We start from the raw sequence: 21,459 nt of genomic DNA on the forward strand, positions 1-21,459 counted from the left end.
AAAAAAACATGTCCAAGGTTTTCATCAACTTGCTTGACAACAGTTTGCAGTCCAGTTAAAAACTATTGCAAACTGTTGTCAAGGAAAAGTTATTGCACATGTCAAATATTTCCGCTGGTCCTTTGCTACAAACTTCCTGCATTCCTCCATTATGTGTTAGCTTCCCTGCTAGCAACCTGCACACTTTTGGAGTAAACAGAAAATATGACTAACAGAGTCCAGCCCCACTGACTGGCTCAATCAGTGGGCTCACTGATCCGATCATATGAGCCAGGATCACAAAGATATCGGATCAATCCGTCCCTAGTTTACAGAACATAGGGAATTATGTCTTCTCTTAGTGTCAAACCTAATGATTCCAGTTTTTCAACATTCGCATCAGTTTAAGATGCGTTCTTGAGCTTCATTAACATATAGACTTGTGGATAGACTGTCAATACAGTGCTGGCAGTACATTCTCATAGAGTTAGTTCACCCTCACTTTACATCAGCTACATCTCATCTACTAAATCCAACACCACAGCTCAATGCTGCAGCTAACACTTAATGTTTCAAGATAATCCAGGCAGACTTCATGCAAGGAAACTAGCCAAAATGGGACATGGATTCAATGACACAATCTGATTTGAACATTTGAACCACACACAACTGCAACAAAAATCACAAATGACTATGCTTTCAGCTGGAGCACAAGTCCAAAACCAAAATTTGAGGTCAGTGCCAAGGACAAATACTTTACCTGCTACATGCTATTACTTGCGCTCCATAAATCACCATTCATAAGATATCAGACCCAGAGCTTGCGGTTTTAAAATAAAAGAAAAGCTGTCATGTAGGAGTAAAAATGAACAAGAGTCACCACAAGGGATCACAAAGACTAATAAGCCTCCTGCAAGACTCTGGCTGCTACATAAAGAATGGTGTATATGCATCTAAGTGGCTTCACGGCAAAAAAAACCCCAAAAAAAACAAGCTTTCAGCACCACAAAACTTTCTAATCTCCTCAAATTATGCATATTGTCCTTAGTATATATTTTTTTACGTTTTCTCTTTCTGAAGTATCTGTGGCTCGTTAAATTTTTGGCACAGCACAAACACAGCTTTGTTACATGGACACATTAGCACAGTGCTAATTCAGTGTTTAAAAAGTTTTTAAAGTCACAGAAAGATCAGAAGGAGCTATAAACAAGCCACAGGAAGCCAGTGTACTCCTAGTGGCATTTTACACAATTTTATCATCACTTTCCTTAAAAACATTCAATGGCTAACCAAACAATGGAAAGGTAAAGCTATGACCTGTGAAGCCAAGTGTCATGCTGATCCAGTGATTTGACAAAGGCAAAGTATGTCAAACGAAGGAACCTTACAAGGTTAAAGGCTGATCTGTAATGACAGAACAGTAAACAAAACAAAGCTTAAGCTATTCTAAGTACTATTTAATACATCAGTCCTGTGGTTTAGTGAATCCCGGCTAATGACAAGAGGATATCCAGGCTAAAATAAAGCTGTGAACAACACTAACCCTTCATAAAGGCTCGTCCTGTTCCTTAAATAAAGGTCCAAGTCAAATTTATCATGTCCTCTGATAGAACAGCACAGGACCTAACTATCCATCCTGACAGATAAACCAGCCATCAGATCCTGAACTCAAGTCGCTGGAAGGAAATGATAGACAATCACACTGCCTCAAGTTCTCCAGATGAGAGAGAACACACACACACACACACACACACACACACACACACACACACACACACACACACACACACACACACACACACACACACACACACACACACACACACACACACTTCCTGGATTAGGTGCTTTGGATCTCAGCCAGTGAAATCATAGAAAGTCTGACATCACGACAAACAGCTGAGAAAAGTAAACGACAGTCAACCACTGATAATGTGTAACCAAAGACGGTCACAACGTCACCGCTCTGCTTTCCCTTCTTCCTCAAAGTCGGAAACCAGATCAGACCTCAGCCAATTAAGTGACTGTGAACCAGGGCTCGTGTATTTTTGGAGCAGAGGTAAAAATAACTCCCTTTGCTCTGGTTTTTCTGACTAAATGATGTATACAGGAGTGTTTGTATATGAAGCCTGAATATTTCATTCCAAATCGTTTGGGTGTTTTCTTTATTTTGTTTTTTTTTTTCCTCCATGAAAATTATGTTTAAGAAAGACTTCCTCACACACCACCTGCAGGCAGTTTGACTGTAGCTGGCTCAAGAACACTGATAAAGCTCGTCATGAGTAATAATTAAAGATGGGGTTTGTATAAACGGAAAAGCTTGTGTAAAATGTTTTGTGTGTGTTGCCCTGTTAGGCAGGGCTCTATTTCTGTCTGTGTGTCCTGACGGAGCGAGAGCAGGTGCAGCACAATGAGCAACTGTAGTCTCCCCAACCAGTCACTCACCACTGAATGAATCACACATGGAGGAGCTCACCAGCCCCCCAGATTCCAAATCTCACTCAGGCCATTCGTTTGCTTGAAACGTACACAGATAAAACAAATCACTGAATAACTCCCACCCGACATATTTTCTACAAAAATCATAGATAAAATATGCAACAAGTCGCTGTTAAAAGAAGGCATGTATAGACTGGTGCAATTTAAAGCTGTTAAAGTTGAGAAACATTCAAATACACCGGCTTATTATTAAAGCCTCTGTATTATAATCTAAAATGTATTTCAACGACACCACTTAAAAATGACATTTTAGAACAGCAAGTCTGAAAAAATATGGTGTTGATAGGAAACAATCCCAAAATCATCTAATATTTGGCTGCATTATTAAAATAATTTTTTTTTTAAAGTAACTTAAGCACATTATTTCACTAGCCGTAGAGAACATACCTTGATAATGTAGGTAATCAAAGAGCCAATGATCCTTAGTAAGTGTTTCTGGTGGATACAGAAGTCTTTCCAGGATATTGGGGTCTAACAGTTCTAAGCCTTGTGGAAGGTCAGCGCTCTGGAGGCTTGTGGGATAGGACTACTGGGACATAAAGATAGACTGACAGGCCCAGATACCCCCCACCCACCTATCTACAAGCCTCCTTTAGGGACGCATGTGCGGTGGCCAGATCTACAGCAGGCGTGAACTCGAGAGGTGGGTAGGTGGGTGACAAATTTAGAACGGTGCTTTCCCAGTCCAACAGCGGCAGGCCAGATCAATCAAATGATGAAAATCACAAGTACTAGTCATGAGGCCAATTAAACCAAGGACAGTGGGAAGTCAAATCAAAGGAAAACGCTGCACTCAAAAACTGTAATCGAAATTTACATTTATAAACTTGGGATGAATTTAGGAACTTAAAAAAGCTCATAGTTGTAGTAAGGACTGATTTGACCATCCCAAACCTGAATTCCCTTCTTTTTTTAAAAAAAAAAAAACCTAAACAAAAAGGTTATGGACTGCTGTCATGACACTCCTCTAAATTGATAAAATATTTATTAAAATTTTGAATTCATTGCTCACTGTGAAAACAAAGCAGCTGCTTTATAAACTTTATAAATAAAAGACCATTTACCATTTTAGAGTTACTGAGTGTGCTTTGGAGTTTATCTTTGCTTCTATTAAACTTCTTTAAGGTCAGATGCAATCGTTGCAGGAACTGAATTCAATCTGTTCCCTTTGAATAATGTGGTTCATGCATGGTTCACAACAACTAGTCTGTCTTCAGAAGAACAGATTTAGAGTCTTTATGAGAAAGGGCATCTTTACAACCCTCATCACTTTAACTGGAACATCCAACTCCAAGTAGTTCTTGGAGAAATTGTAAGCATGTATTCTTTTGAGCGTAAAAAAAAAAAAAAAAAAAGATTAATGCAGTAAGTGCTTTTTTTCTTATGGTAACTAAGATAAGACCTAAGTTTTAAAAAATAAATAAAAACCTGACAGAAAATCTGGAGTTATTAGCCAAATTAGTTTGTGACTTTGATAAACATCAGTTATCTATGCAGGAATTTGCTGATTCCAAAACATTCCCACTTAATAGTACTATTAATAATAGTTAATAGTACCACTCCTCTTACAGACAGTATAGTGCTGCAGAGGTCAAGAAAACTGTATGGAATAGTTGGGAGTTGTTCTTCCTTGCTTGCGCCTTGGACATAAAATTAACTTGCTTTTAATGGAAAGTGTCTAAAAATAAACTCATTGGCAAAACTGGTTTAAGAACTTTGACATTGAGGTTCTGACAGCACTCAATCTCCCTAAAATAGACCTCTGCTGGTCTCTTGGATCAATTTCAGCTGTCAGGCCAGTAATCCTTCCAGTGTACACAAACTAAACAGACAAATGCATTTGCATTTTGTCTGTTTTGCACAAAAAGCTCAGGTCATCTTACTGGTCTCCAAACACATAAACCATGGACTTAGTAATGAGCTTAGGTCTGTAAACAGTCTGTTCAAGAAGCAGAGAAAACTTCATCTTTCTATTACACCTTCCTTTCAGTCCGTCCACTCTTTGGACAGACTTAGAGGAAGGAAGGAACTCAAAGACTCAAAGATAAGGGTGGGGGCTCTGCAACGCACAACGTGACAGGCAGCCTCATGTAGTAGGTAGGCAGAGAAAACATTACATGTCTTTTGGGTTTTTTTTTTTTTAAATAATAATAATAATAATAATAATAATAATAATAACAATAATAATAACAACAACTATTATTATACATATTTTGGAGTACAGAGTCAGAGACAAATACTTCCACTGTGGTTTGAAGCTTTACAGCAAACAGCACCATCTAGTGCTGGTCATGCAGCATAACCACAGTATAAATACAGGCCTCAGTAGCTTTCTAATTCCTGACATCACCTCATTCTCCAGAATTTCTGGCTTGTTTATGGCTGTGTGAAAAGGTAAACCGTAAAAGTAATTCAAAGTTTTTTCAGCTGGTATAAAAAGCAGCTGTGGGCACAGGACCAAGCTTTGAGCTTCTGTAGTATTGTGCTCTGAGCTTTGAGAGCGATGGGGTTCAGCTGCTCCAGAGCTAATTAGCAGAGCAAAGCAGTTGGAGAAACATTAGCTCTTCCAAAGCCAGCAGAGAACTGTGGGAGCAAATGTGATTTCAATTTAGCCCCTTGTTAAGTCAGAACTGAATGCTGATTGCAAACATGCCCCGACCACACTGAACTGTCAGCAAAACAGAAAAATCAGGGCAAAAAGCACTCCACTCCTGTTTTTCCATAAACAGTTGCAAACAGACCACAACAATGCCCCAGGATGCAGAAAAACTGGAACTATGAGTACTATTAAACCCTCTCCCCTCATTGGCTGATGTCCTTTGATGAGGATCAGCCATGCAGGCAGTCTGAGCATACTCAGCAGCTCCTGTTTTAAAGAAAGATTCTGGAATCAGCACAATCAAATCCAAGACCATGATTCTCAGCTGGAAGAGGGTAGAGTGTCTACTCTGGGTCAAAGACAAGTTACTGTCCTACATGAGGGACTTTAGGTGTCTTGTCCACAAGTCCGCAAGACTGACAGATTGGGGCAGCTGAACAGATCTGTTGTGGTGAAAAGAGCTGAGTATAAAAGAAATTAACATTCCTACTCTCACCTATGGTCCCGAGCTATGGATAGTGACCAAAAGAATGAGGTTGCGGATACAAGCGGCGGAAAGGAGTCTCCTTCCAAGAGTGGCTGGGCTCTGCCTTACAGAGAGAAGCTCAGTCATTCAAGGGGGACTTTAAGCACAGTAGCTCCTCCACATCGAAAGGAGCCAGTTGAAGTGGTTTGGGCATCAAGCCTTCTGGACGCCTTTTAGGTGAGGTATTGTGGGCATGTCCTACCATGTTACAACTGTAGAAATAAGATGTTTCGTGTTGTTGCCAGTTGAATTTCTCAGTTGCTCCTGTTACCCTTGTTGTTAAGAGCAAAGCTCTGACCCATGCCAAGCTCAAGAAATATCCTGTCTCAATGTGATGCTGAAAAACAAATTCTGTAATGCATTCATTACTTCTATATTACATTGATGAAGGGCATTTCTTCTTGTCATAGATCATTTTGCAGAATCCCTGTAGCAGGTTTTATGCACAAAACCAAAGCATTAAGCAAAAATATGTGTTTAAATAAACCTGGATGATCGTTTAAATCTTTAGGAGAAGAGTTGCATGGAGATAACATGTAAACAGTCACAAGAAATAAACTGCAAATAAATAAAGTAACTAAAGAATCAACTGTTTTCCATGACTGAATATCATTGAGACTTTAAGGAAAGAAAAGTCACTGTCTCACTTTTGTAATGAGCAAATATAACAAGTCAATAAAATGAGAACAACCAGCAAAAGCTGGATCTCCCAAATGTTTGCTAATTTTCCAGAAAAGTGACAAGTTTCAAAATCTATTTGAACCTAGACGTCTAGCTTTTAAATACATAATATCCAGTGAATACATCTAAAACATTAACTGAATAAAAAGTACACCAAATATTTTGCAACCAAATGCTCCGCCTACAAAATTTAACTGGGTGGACATGTACTATTCACATGTTCAGTAACACAGCAAAACTTCAAACCTCACCTCGATTTTGCTGCTTGTTTATGCCCATCAGAGCCCAGCTTGAACCTTCATTCAACACAGCTCTGTTCTCTCAAACTACACAGTAAGCATCCAGATGAGTCGGCACACTCAAAGTTTCTTTCTCTTGTTAAACAGTTCACGGTCTCTACTTTCAGCTTCTAGTGCAATGTGCATTAGGTCCAGACCTTCCATGAGCACCTTATACTGCAGCACAAGATTTCAAGGTGTCACTCAGTGGCCATAAATAGCCAGTCAAATAGCTGATAAGAGCTTCAAAGAGGGCAGATAAAGGAGTTAGAGGGTCAAACAAAAAGGAAAAAAGTGGGGGTAAAAAAAGATGTGTCTGATTAAAAGTTAAAATTGCAAAGAAAAGCAAAGAGATGACCATAAAAAGATGCATTTTTCCCCCGAAGCTGTATTTACACAGCAGACATCTTATCTTGACAGCAACCGTCGATGACAGTTCCAGGCCCTCTGCTCCCTCTGTGTCTATCAGCTGTACTCCAGTCTTCTCTCCCCATCTCGCCTTCATCATCCTACACTGCCACTGACCTACATGTCTACTTGGCAGCAGCAGAAATGACATTACACTAACCAGACCCCTCTTTCACCAAAGCCTGCCGCTTGGGCCCCCAGTTAGACTAACAGGCTTTCAAAGGACATTAATGGGCGGATATGTCCAACATAAGAGCAATCATACAGCTCAAATGGGACAAAAATGAGAAAAGAGAGCAGCTAAAACTAGTAAATGATTGGCCAGAGCATGATGAGTGGGCTGTACCTTTCATAGCTCCCCTGCTTCCAGTTTTTCTTTATGAACAGATTGTCTCCAGGAAAAATATCCAGTCAGAAGAAAACGAAAGAAGCAGGACAGTGTCAGAAGGTTAGGACTGGACGGACTAGTGTGGAATCAAATGGTGGCTCACCAGTAACCACAGCTTACAAATCAAAACAGGGTGGGTTTTTGGCGATGACAAGTGCTTGACCTGTTTAGGCAGCAACAGTTAGCAAATAAGCGAGACTTCTGGGAAGGGATCACTATGAAACCAGTCAGGGGAAGTACAACCAGGAGTGTGTGCCTGACATCAGCTGGTGATAAACAGAAATGGGAATCTGTTCTAATCAGCTCCAACAAAGAACGAGAATTAAATGGGGGGGGGGGGGGGGACCAAGTCAGCCGGCAAAGATAGGAAGGGGAGGAATCCCTTTCCATTCTTTCCAGCGGCCCTGATGACTCAAACAGGGGAACAATAAACCAGAAAAAGCAACAGCTCAGAGGCCGCTACTTTCCCATATGGACGCAGCCCAACAATCATGAGCAACAAACGCAGGCACAAGGTCTAAAAATATGAAAAATATGAATCTTAATAATCTTCAATCTTTAGTTATTAACTAAGCTAACCACATAAAGCCAATAAGTGAGACCTGAATAGACTGTTTGCTTTCAAATAAGTTTCTGAAGTTTTGAGATTTACTACCATTTTACAGCTTATGAAAAGCAATTATGGAAGCAAAGGTTATGGAAGCTTCAACTCTGCCTTAGATTCCCAAATACTTTTTATGAAGACTTTTATAAGCTGTTGCCTACTTGGAAAATCAGCAGAATAACCTAAACCCACGTTATCTTAGGATGAGTGAAAACCCTGTGTTGTTGGTCCTCTGGATGCCACCAAACCACCTTATGACGCAAGGACTCAAAAGATCTGCTGTGAAAAAAGTAATAACCAGACAGCCTCAGAGTACTGAATTTTAAATATGATTACAAGCATCTTTTACATTATCCTGAACTTTAAAAAATAAAATAAAATCTGTAGAAGTGAAAAATAAAAACAAAATATCGCTTCTTCTATAAGTGTAGCTGTCAGTTTAAAGAGCATGGTGTTAGTAATCATCAAAGTCTTAAAAAGTTAGCAATCAGCAGACATAAACGAACATTTTTTATTTGGACCTTCGGTTTGGTCTTCAATGCAGTGTCATCTGTCTATGTTAAGGTTGAATGCTCCACTTTCACTGGGCGGAGAACAGAGGGTTTAGCAGCTGCCTGCTGCTTGGAACAGAAAGTGAACCAAACAGCGAGCAACAAGAGCAGCAAACCCAAATAAATCTGACTTAAGAGCATTAAGGGAGAATGATTATTGTGAAAAAAGTGCTGTAACATCTCAGACTAAGCTGACAAACAGCCCAAGTAAAGACTGGTTTAGGGCAATCAAACAACAAGAGAGTGTGTAGATGTGGAAAGGAAAACAAATAAAACTGTAATTTTTAAAATCTACTACTGCTGCTGATTCTTATAGCTCTTGGTAACCTAACTGGTTTTCAACATAACCAGCAGGAAATGCATCATCAGATTAATATGGATAAACAAGTATCACTGGTGTGTTCAGAAGTCTTCAGCAGCTCTGCAATTGTGCATCAAGGTTACACATACAGCCACGTGGCCATGCCATCTCAGGCATTCTGCACAAATGCTTTCCTATAAAACAGGGGTAGGCAACCTTTCTGATGACGAGTGCCATCTAAAATTTCCTCAGACGTCAATGTGCCATATGATTATATTGTCTGTCAGCCTGTGGCACTTAGTGATGACTCCGCCTAGACGTGACAGGAGGAGGGGTGATGATGGGAGCACCTGGAAGCACCTGGTAACATCACACATCATGACCTCACTCAGCTGCGTCTGGTCTCTCGTTTCTCAGCCAAACCAATCCATTTATTGGATCCAGATGGATGGGGTGCTCCTTCATACTCAGTCAGTCAGACATGACTAAGTATAACTAATTTTAAATATTTGAACTGACACAACTGACATGACCTAACTGCAACCTCTTTCTTGTTTCAGGCCTGCTGTCATAGAGAGTATCCTGTTTCAGCATGAGTCATATTTATCTCACACAGCACTGCGAGCTAAAAGTTTCACACACACATACACACAGATTTTATATATGTGAGAAAGAGAGAGAAGTTAAATTGATGGGTGAATGTCAAAAAAAAAAAAAGGTTTCGTAATAAGAATGTACAGTAGACACATAACATACACATACTCCTAATTTATGGAGAGAACCATGTGGGTGGATTTGGAGAGAGTGTTTATTTGTACTGGAGGTGGGTCCGTGTGTGTATGGACACTGAAGGAACTCAGGAAAACGAGGACTAAATTATGGTTTAAGCAAACAGCAGGAAGCTGTAACAAACCTGTTAGCAAAGACTCCTCTGCTACTCAAATATGCACAGATTCAGGTTTACAAGGCCAACTCCACAATGTTTCTTCCAGTTCACAGAACAACTTCATCCAAAGGCTTAAACCGAAAGGTTTTGTTTCAGAAAGAGAGGGGAAAAATAATGTATACCTCCACCAAACCAGGCAAGCTGCAAAACACAGTGAATGTCAAGACCAATGGACAACCTCCAGAGCTGAAACATGAAGTGAATCCTGTAGGTACTCAAAATCTGAGTCATTACCCATAAGATTCCAAACGTCCAGCTGTAAGGCATCATCATAGCCACAGGTGTACGGAGCCAGACACCCAGTCTCTGAAAAGGCCACATCCACGATTAAACTTTATGTGCACAAACACTGTTAAAGCCTTTTTTCAGTTGATTATTTGACTAATATTATGGCTGTGTCATATAGAAAGCTCCAGAAACTTCAGTTCTGTTGACTGAAGTCCAGTGTTTTATTAATGTGTTAGTTAGCACTAAGAATTCCATGTGTCTCTGTGTATTCTTCCTTTACACTTTATGAATAAGACTTACTAACCAAGCTAGCTATTGTTAGCTGATACGTTAGCACTTTACCTTATATGGATGAGAATGTAATTGACTATGTGCACCTTAGCATATGCTACTTCCGGTGCGGAAACTCCTGTGGGGAGCTTTGTTTCCGGTGTCCTATTCGCGCCTGGTTTACGGTCCAAAACAAGTTAAGCAAATGAATGAATCAAGCGGCGATTTACATTTCTATAGATGTCTTGGGCATTTACCCAATATATCTGTAAATGATGTTCATCGACTTGTCGATATTTTTCCCCCGCGCCTCAGAGCAAAAGAGAAAAGGGATTCAAATGTTATATTTCTCAGCTGTCCCTCGTTTATCGCGGGTGTTATGTTCTAAAAATAACCAGCGATAGGTGAAATCAAGTAGCCAATTTTATTTTTTGATGGTGCAAAACGTTTCATGGACATCATGGACATACAGTACTGCACGTCAGAGTCACACTGCTAGCGATCGATGCAGCGATTCTGTACTGTACAGGAGAGACGTCACGGAGGAGATCGTCTGCAGCGATCAGGACGCAGGACACAATGTGACATAAAAAAAAGCATGCAAACTTGCACTAAAAAATCCGCGAAACAGCGAGGTGAAAGGTGAACCGCGTTATAGCGAGGGACCGCTGTAATTTTGAAGGTAAGTCACAACATACCCTTCGTAAATACTAATGTATAGAAACCGTTACCAGCAATCATTCATTTTTTGTGTGGCTTTTTTCACGGTTTGTTAACATGCTTTGTAGGTGTGGACTTGACTAGCTGATATCGACATAACGGGGGAAACATCTGGTTTGACTATTCTTCACCTGTAGTTTGAATGCTGAACATTTGCCTGTTTAAATCATAAGACCAGTCATTATACAGAGATACTTCTGAATGTGGACGATGTGTCTTCTGCATGCAGTAATGCAGTTCTGCTTGTGTTGAGTGATGTCAAAATCGTCAAACGTCAAAATTGATCATTCGATTTTTTTATGACACAACAGCGGTGAGTGTTCCCACCTTCTGCTCTTTGTAACTTAACGCGATCTTTCCATTTTCGAGTTTTGGACATGATTTTGGAGTATATCTTCGCAGTAGCGATTGACCGCAAAGTAAAGCTACCGGAAATGCACAACCCCACATCCGGTCTCAAACCAGGAAGTTAGCATTTTCTCGTGCACAGGGTCAATATCTGACTGAAAAACAACATACCAGCAGGCAATATAAAAAGATAGGAAGGAAGGAAGGAATCCATCCATCCACCCTCTTTCGCTTATCCAGGGCCGGGTCATGGGGGCAGCAGGCTAAGCAAAGAAGCCCAGACCCTCTCCCTCAGGCCACCTCCTTCAGCTCATCAGGTAAATCGAGAGCTTCACTTATTCGCTCAGCTTTCTCTTCACCACAACAGACTGGTAAAGTGTTCACATCACTGCAGCTGCAGCACCAATCCATCTGTCAATCTCCCGCTCCCTTCTTACCTCACTCGTGAACAAAACCCTGAGATACTTAAACTCCTCCACTTGGGGCAGTAACTTGTCCCAGACCTGGAATGGGCACTCCACCCTTTTCCGACTGAGGACCATGGCCTGCTGATTCTCACTCGGCTGCAAACAATTCGAGCTAGAAGCCGTCACCTGATGAAGCCATATCATCCATGAAAAGCAGAGACGAGATTCTGAGACCACCCAAGTGAAAGCCTTCTGCCACTTGGCTATGCCAGGAAATTCTGTCCATAAAAATTATGGGTGACAAAGGGCAGCCTGGGAGTAGCTCCCCTATAGTATGACTTACTAGATAGGACCCATATTTTATACTGTATATAGTCAAGATTGATAATAAAAATGACACCCTTCATTAGACGTGTGAGAAAATTCACCACAATTAGCCTCTAAGTGGTACAAAAGATTGCAACAAGAAGGTTCTGGATTCAAACCCACTGGTCGACTAGAGCCTCTGTGTGTGAAGTCTGCAAGTCCTCCCTGCTTGTATCCATGTACTTCAAATTCCAGCTGTCTGAATATATAAACATTAACCAAATAAAACTACACAAGTGATCAAAATGGAACACCAACTGTTCCTTTACTGCCGCTTTACTGCCAAGTTTGATTTAAAAATTACCCATTTACTCTGACGCAATTTATTTTCCAAGACCTCTGGCAGCATACACTGTAAACTTTTTAAAAGTTCTCTTTAAATGGTTTTCAAATTGATATTCATAATAAAATATTGTACAATTAATAACTTTGACCTTTTCTCCAACTACACTAGATTACAGGACCACTGATCACACTTAAGAAAAAAAGAACTGTAATATATTTGATTATTTGTAACAACAAAAATAAAACATTGGTGTGACATGTCACATTTAGGCCACTTAAGCCCGTGTGTGTGTATTTGGCAATATACTACCCTATTATGGCAACACAACAGCTGCTGAGGTCCAATCTTTGTAACATCTACAAAGACGCACAACATAAACAGCAGAAAGTTTGGCCATTAATGGCAGTGACGATGCTAGCTAATTAATAATAAAATATTGAATTATCGGCGTAAACTACCTAGATAACTGCTTTGGAAGAACCAATAAGAAACTATAAGCTCTGCCTACCCTCACACAACCATGATTGCTACAACAGCAGGATAAGACACTATAAATCCGAACTGGTTGATGTGATTTAAATCCTGCAGGTATTCATGTGGACAGGAGAGAACGTCAGCTGCCCAGAGGGGGAACTGTTTGTATGTGCTAGGCTCCCCTCAGAGGTACAAAGCAATGGGGAGAAACAGACACGAGGCCAGCCGGAAGCCAACAATAAAAAACGAACAGGCTGCCAGGGCCAGTTCCTCCAGGTTGTTAAAGACTAGCAGAGAAATATGAAGCTTTTCAGTAACCCATTCTTCTTCTTCACCTTTAACTCAGCTTCAGTAAAATGAGCAATGAGAAAACAAGCAACAATGAGAAAAGAGCCTCAGTGCTACAAGTCTTTGAGCAGGTTGTGCCATTGGGGCCATTGAGCTTGCTTCATTTCTTCATTGCTATGCTGATGATATACAGATTTATTTAAACATTATTGACGATCTTGCTATGTCTTTTCACTATTTTTGTGAATGCATGCGTGAGGTTAAAGATTGGTTCAAGAGTAATTCTCTTGTCCTGAACGAAAAGAAAACTGAGATCGTGGTGTTCGATAGTAAAATCCCCCGCGACCAATTGTGTGCTGCTCTGATGCCTTTTGCTAGCTCCCCTTCTGATTATGGAAGTAATTTGGGCATATTACTGGATAGCTTGTTTAAATTTGGCAAGCGTCTGCCGTAGTGAGGTCTAGTTTTAATCAGCTGTGCCTCATTTCTAAGGCTAAGCGCTATATTCCGCATAATGACCTGGAAAACTTATTCACGCATTCGTGACTTCCAGGTTGGACTACTGCAACTCTCTTTACATTGGCCTGTCCTCCTCTTAGGTTACACACTCCTGTCAGAGCACTTAGATCTGCTACCCAACTTCTTCTGGAGCAACCTCGTTCTCGGCTGAAGTCTCAGGGCAACCGTGCGTTTGCTGTAGCTGCCCCAGTCTTATGGAACAATCTTCCTGCTGCTATCCGGGCGTCTGACTCTATGCCATTGCTTAAATCACGGCTGAAGACTTATTAATTTAATCTTGCTTTTCCACCTAGCTAATATTTGGTGTGCGTTGATACATTTTTATCCGTTATGCTTTGTTAACTACTTTTATGTATTATGATTGTCATGGTTTTATAATTGATACGTGCCAGGTCCTGTCTCTTTTCCCTCCCATCTCCTTTTTCCTATTTTATTTTATTTATTTATTTTTTTGTCAAGCACCTTGGTTTTTTAGTGTGCTTTATAAAGTTAATAATAATAATAATAATAATAATAATAATAATAATAATAATAATAATAATAATTATTATTATTATTATTATTATTATTACGCAGCACAAGGGTTCTCATCCTGCCCACACCACCACAATGTGCACTGATCACATGCTGCTCTGCCTCACTGCTCATTCATCCAATTAAAACAGCAGAGAAACAGCAGAGAGAGGCAAAGACGGCTCCTGTGCAAGAAGAGCAAGATGTCATTGTAAAGCAACATTGTAAAACCCTTCTTTATGGGTATAAAGAGGATCTATCCAGTGACAAAAGCATCAAGTTGGCAACAGTAAACTAAAGCAGTGAGGAAGAGGGATGTTAGGGAAACAAACTGAGCTGGTTTTTATTTTGATATTTAAAAAACATAAAATATTTTGTCTTTTACAATAAATTAGAGCCAGGAATACAACACAGTATTATAACAATACTTCACTGATGATACATTATTGTGACTTTTAACATGTTGCGGTACTGTGGTTGAGTATTTTAATAATATATACTGCAATTTTTCACCTTTTGCATCTACAAATATCAATTTTATCCAGTGAGATCACTTTTTTTAATTTTCTAGCTGCAAAGGAGGCTGTCAAACACACCAATACTGCCACTAAAACCTGCAGTAAGACAGACTGCCAGCTATTAAACGGGGTCAGGCTGGCAATTACATGCAATCCGTTTGTGATAGGACAGCAATTACTTGTGAAAAAAATAAAAAATAAAATCAAACATCTGCAGTTGTCTACATAGACAGAAATTCATATTTAACCATTACATTTGGTCTTAGTCTCTGCACTATAGGAATATAACCAGAATATAATGAGCTGGCAGCCAGTTGAGCTGTGCTCGTTAACAAAGACACATTCAGACTGACGGCAAACTGTCTGCATTTATAAATTAAACAGCAATTATTTGCATTTCCAGGGCATTTTAATTTGTTTAAAAAAAAATCTGAATACACAATATAATATTGCCACAAAATAACCCTTAATGAATTATTTTTGCATAGATAAATTATCTAAAAACAAAAGTTCTGGCAACTTTAAAAACACAGCATAATTAATGTGAATACAAATTTTTCAAAGGACTTTACCAATCTCAGCTTTTTTCCCCCCATTATATCATAAACATTGTGCTGATTAAACATTACTTAATATTAAGTACATGGTTGCAGACTACATCAAAAACTGGAAGCTCATTAAAAGGAAGAGAGCTTGAGAGGAAAATATCAACTGATGGAAAATTGGAAACATAACATAACAGCAGCCACCAGTGAGTTGTCTATTGTATGCACAGCCAGGGCCCAACGTTCATTCGCCTCATTATCGCTGCACATTATTATGTCCCTGACAAATGGTTACCAATAACTGGTCAGCCAAACACAGAGGTTCATGCATGGGTGATCGCAGGAAATATAGGACATGATTGTCCTCTTCTTTCTTTCTATCGTACAAAACATTCAAAATTTCAGAGAGGAGTCGCTTTTTACAAGTGCAAATGGACCCTTTAATGGCCTTTAATCAAACATTTGCAGCACTTTGGTCAATTTGTGTTTTGCATGAATTTGCTAAATGTGCTAAAAACTGACTCAACTAACACTTCATCCTCCCAAACCATTTACATTTCCACCCAATAAAGGCGGCCATGCTCATTTTTTCTTGCTCAACACTCTACATTTGTTACTTGGCGACAGACAGGGTGTGGGTACTGTAATGAGAGCCAGCTTTTAGAACTTATTTTTATGACGAGAGAAATTAACCAGACTACAAGATAAAGCAGGAGAGGGACACCAAAGACTCTGCAGTACAGTTCACTTACTTGGGACACACCTGAGGCTCTTACATTTGCAGGTCTGGGGAATTTCTAGCACGCAGAGGGAAACTCTGGGTTACTTACAAGCTTGTTTTCAAAGAGCACTGATGTGGAACATAATATGCGTGCAGACCCAAAAGGTCACTCAGCCACTTAAAAACACACGATTCCAGACTTTTTCTTTTTGGGTTTTCTGTGCAGTTTGTTCCCAAAATCCAGTTCACAGAAACACTAAAAAGCAAAAACGTCCACTCCCGATCGTTTGATGAGGACAATCAGAGGGTATTGCTTTTGGTTTTGTTTTTCAAACACCACTGTATTTAACTAGAAACCAACTCAGACCCACAACGTTTTTATGAATAATTATGAGAGTTTGGGAGGTTGATTTACTGGTACCGAGGCTAAAGAGGTGGGGATGTTTGGAGGATTGTAGATCTATAAATCATTGCTGTTTTGCATGTTTTCCTCTTTGATGTCATGGCAACCGAGCCCACCCGAAACAGATTTCCACATCAGCTAATCAACAGACACTGATAGACAAATGCATAAGGTCCATCCATGCTACAGGTGGAGCCTCATTTCATTGCCAATACTGACCCATGTCTCCCAGCAGGAGAGTCATTGAGCATCTGCTTTCAATGGAGGGGGGTGGTGGGATCTGTGGGAGGCAGTGGTCCATCAGACCCAACTGAAGTCTCAGCCCCAGCTCTCTGAACTGGGGCCCCCAAAACAATGACGCAACACCCAACAGGCTTATGTAACTAACCTCCTCTAGCAGCTTCTCACTCTGAAACACAGAAGGTGGAGACCCTGGGAACACTCCACTGTAATTGAGAGCACACATGCGCTTGTGCTTGCATACAATGACCCAGAGGAGGGTTCTTCTCAACCACATCGCCTTTGGAGCCCAGTCATACCAGCTGTTTGGAAATTAAAACTTAGCCTAAAAGCAAGTTCACATAGGTCATCATTTGCACTTAACTGTGTAAATAAATAAAGCTGCACTGCAAAAACGAACTCTCATACTAGAGCTCAGTTATTATGAGTAGGAAAAATGAGCAAAGCAAGGTACACTGCCCTTCCAAAATGCCTACATGACCCAACTGAGCTTGGAAAGCATGTATAACAATATGATCACTGGCAGAGCAAACAGCTGTGAGGAGAAAAACCACACCATCCTCCTGATATTAACCTCTGTCTCTCGTCCACAGCATGTCTTTTATCCTGTCTTCCTTCTCTCACCCCAACCGGTCGCAGCAGATGGCCGCCCCTCCCTGAGCCTGGTTCTGCCGGAGGTTTCTTCCTGTTAAAAGGGAGTTTTTCCTTCCCACTGTCGCCAAAGTGCTTGCTCATAGGGGGTCATATGATTGTTGGGTTTTTCTCTGTATCTATGAAGCGCCTTGAGGCGACTTTTGTTGTGATTTGGCGCTATATAAATAAAATTGAATTGAATTGAATTGAATTGAATTGATCAGCATCAAGAGTCCAACATAGCTGTGCCACAAGTAAACCACATTGGAGAAGAGAAGACGGCGTAACTTGAGCTGATAACTCGCTAGGCTGCAATAACCACTCCCAAACATCTGCAAGTCTGATGGGAGGGGAATGGGTTTGGGATTTAAAAAAAAAAAAAAAGAAAGAAGAAAAAGAAGGAATTTCACGATCAAGATAACAATAACAGAAACGTAGTCAAGGCTGCAATTAGCACAAACTTGGAAAGTCAGTAGGAAAGGCATGGTTGTGAACATAAAACACTGTTTATGCCAGAGACTGACCACAAGTCACGAGTCAAAGCTTGAAAGGACCATCATCATCAGTCCATCCAACCCAAACGCTTCCCCACACATATACTCAATTCCACGGCTTTTACTTCCTCCTTTGTTTCCGACATAACTATGGCCACTAGAGGGTGAAGTGACAACCAAACATAATTATAGGTCATCATAAAGCTGTTCAAACATGCATTCTAGTAATTGTTTCTCTCTTTTTAATATTAGTCATGAATATCACACAAACTTTTTTTAAGAAATTAGGATTACCAATAAAAAAGTTGAAACATTGTGACCTTTCCAACAGATGATGTTTACATTGTTTAAGGTTTTCAGACTGGATGCTGTTTATCCCATACACACAACACCACAGACTTCACTAGCTAAAACAAATGGATCATGGATTTAGAACAACTGGTGTAATACAGTTGCGTGAAATCTTAGAGGATGGGTAAAAAAACAAAACAAACTTTAGATCAGGCTTGTGAAACTCACAGTCCACACATCTAGGTAAGATCTAGGCCAAACTGGGGTGTACACTCACTCAGATCTAACCTAGATGTAATGTTTAACACCACTGGCCTACATCATGGGCCAGCAGCGGCTCGCCAAAGGGTGCATTTTATCCCCCTGGATGGATTTGCAAAGTGTTACCACTGCAGTAAAGTTATTACTATTTCCAATTTTTCAAAAGAAAAAAAAACACTTTTATAGCTGGTGTAGTGATGTCAGCACTATTAACATGGAATAGAAAAGACCACAAAAATAAAAAGATTTCTAAATCTTTAAAATTTGTTTGACTAATAAAAAAAAAAAGACTAGTTCAGATCCAGGATAGACTCCATGCAGAGGATTTATGCCTTTGCAGATCCACTCCAATATCTAAATTGGAAATTGTGCATTAATTGTACAATGACTTCTTCAAATAATTGAACAAATAGTTCAACACATACAATATTACCCAACAACAATAATAAAAGTTAAACTCTAACATCTTATGGTGACAAGAGTCACCTGAATAGCAGTCTGAGGTGGAGACAGGACCCATGCATTAACACCTTGGTTACACAGCTAATCACCACAGATTATTATTAAGTCCTCCAACAGGTTGGAGGCTTAATCATCACCACCGTGATCACTCATTGATATGAGTCTCTCTAAAAGTCTCTGGATAATAATCACTAGCTACACATGCCCAGGTATCGTCACCAGCGATCAAGAGCTCTTTCTCCTTATACTTTTAGGACATTGTTTCTTTTGCAGGCTAAAGGCAAGGGGCCCTGAAGGCCGAGCTTTTAAGTGTACTTAGAGCCAGTTTAACAGAAGCATGTACAAAAGCTATGAGCCACCACTTATACGTAAGATTATGAAGCCAGTGTCCCAAAAAACAGCAACAAAACTGAAATGGATCTTACCTTCTTCAAGCTACACATCAATATGTAGACAGGGCAACATGAACAAAGGGAAAAGCTTCCTGTTCAGGGCCATGACAAACTCTTTTGTTGTTTAAAAGGATCAACAAAAGGTCACATTAAATGTGATCCACAGAGGGAGGGAAGCACCAAAATTTGGCACAGGGAAAGCTCAAAATTCACACCTCAGTCTACAGTCAGTCCACTCTGTGGCTATTAGAGTAAGCACAGGGTTGTCACGATCCCTCTGCATTTGCTGATCTCACATCAGTTTGGTGAAGGGGAATTGCTGCTGATTAACTTCCCTATGCATTTCCAACAGTGAAAACAGAACACAGAAGTAGCCTTCCTAATTACCTGCAGGTTATTTATTTTGGCAGACTCCTAGCAGCAGACTATGGGCCAAAGAAGGAGGAAAGGATAAAATACACTTGGACGCTACTCTGTGTATGCATGTGGATGTGGGTTTGTCTAAAGTGTGTAATATAATTTGACTAAATGTGCATTTATCCAAGTGTGTAAGCACATTTGTTACTACCCTGCAGTCCAATGATGGATGACACTGTTTAGAAGAGAAAATGTTTATTTTTCCATTTCTCTAAATGTAAGCACATACATGCTGCATGAAAGTCAGGGGTGTACTGGTTGGTGCAAAACCTAAAGGTCCATCCAGCAGGCTATATACAAGTTACCAACACAGAAGTATACGAGTTTTCAACGCAGCTTGGCTTTGCTGTCCTTCCATACAGAAGTGTCGGCCTCCCTGCAGCGATCTATGTGTCATAGTAGATGGCAACATAAAAGAAAAATGTCTACTGTGACATAAGCTTCGGGTCTTTAGTTTCACTAGCTGTCTAAACCAAGCCTCATTGCCGTCCTGTAATGATGTGTGGATGGTGACGCCTAATATAAGCAGCCTCCTCCACCTGTAGAGAGGATGGGCTCACCTGGATGTACGTACCGCGCGCGACCCAGTGTTTCAAGGCTCACGTGATAAATGCCACACCGCTTTATGTTTGAAATACACCCACATTTAAATACATTATATAAAGAGCCACAATAATAACTAAAGCACCGACGCTCAAGAACTGATATCAAACGTTAGCTCCAATCGCGTCTTGATACAAGTTATCGCGCCTTCAAACTTCTCAAACTCCACTTATTCTGCAGCTCAAGTTCAAACGATGTTTTAAGTTCTTCGTCGAGCTAGAAAGCCGCACGAGCTCAGTTTACACGCACAAACACTCAGTCGCATTCACTTACCGACGCTGTCCCGGGTGGAAGAGCTTGTTTCTAAAGGGCTGTGAGAGCACCACCGAACGCAAACTCTGTTAATATCCCGGAGACACACACTCTCACGCTCACAAGCACGCGCACAGACTGTCACTCACACGCATAAATCCGCCGCCCTCTGTAAACGCCTTCACTTCAAGCCCACTGCATCTACAAGGAGAGCTGCCGGCAGGAGATTTCCAAAATAAAAGCTTAATTGAAACAGTTGAAACTAGGAAAAGCCAACACTGGCCAACCAAACATACACTTATAACAAAGCGTCTGTTTGCTTTCATATTTCAGTTCTTCTAAAACAGTTCTTCTTCTGAACATTATCGCGATTTGATTAGCGTTTAGGTATTTTACTCAAATATTTTGTTGATAGGAAACATAAAAGGCGGACTGTAGCACCGCTTTTACGCAGCAATTAAAGCAATTATTGCCTGAAATATGTTTTCAAGTAATTTGAAAACGTCTCGGGACGTGAAAAAAAAAAAAGGTTTTTAGTGGTTTAGTAGTTTTGTGGGCATTCATGTAATTCTGATAACTGCTTTCTGCTATGCAATAAGCTGAATTTGAATATAATTTTCTATATATAAGATACAAATTTTCATATTTGTATTTTTTCAATTAGTTGTGTCTGTGTACTTGTGTGCACGTGTGTCTCTGTTAATAGATTTAAACCGTATCTCACGGGGGGCATTTCCAGAGACTACAGGTGGAATTTAGCTACTAGCTAAATCTGGTACAAAGCATCTTTTCCCTTGTGCAGTAAATGTATTTTGTACATGAAATAAATAAGCAACAAACAAAAAATATTTATTTCTTGACTTCTATTTTCTTTTGTATTTGTTTTCACTGTTATACTGTCACTTATTGTCACTCTTAGCACAACAGTATAAACAATGCATTTTGGACTTTATTCTGAAGGCAACATCCCATTAGCGCTGAACTCAGTATCTTGGTTAAGCTCTACAGTATGACTTGACTCTGAATGTTCTTTTTCAAACAGCACATT

General features: G+C 40.1%; 1 protein-coding gene across 1 annotated transcript in view; it reads right to left on the bottom strand.

The window, feature by feature from the left end:
- The window catches only part of svila (supervillin a), a 77,179-nt gene extending 56,627 nt beyond the window's left edge, over positions 1–20,552 (bottom strand). Inside the window, exon 1 of the mRNA XM_084938809.1 lies at positions 20,433–20,552. The gene's annotated coding sequence lies outside the window, so the exon portion shown is untranslated. The remainder of the gene's footprint in view (positions 1–20,432) is intronic.
- Between the last annotated feature and the right edge of the window lie 907 nt (positions 20,553–21,459).

This window comes from Perissodus microlepis, chromosome 9 (genome assembly GCF_051167445.1).
Source record: "Perissodus microlepis isolate ML-2025 ecotype Zambia chromosome 9, ASM5116744v1, whole genome shotgun sequence".
NCBI classification, from domain to species: Eukaryota; Metazoa; Chordata; class Actinopteri; order Cichliformes; family Cichlidae; genus Perissodus; species Perissodus microlepis.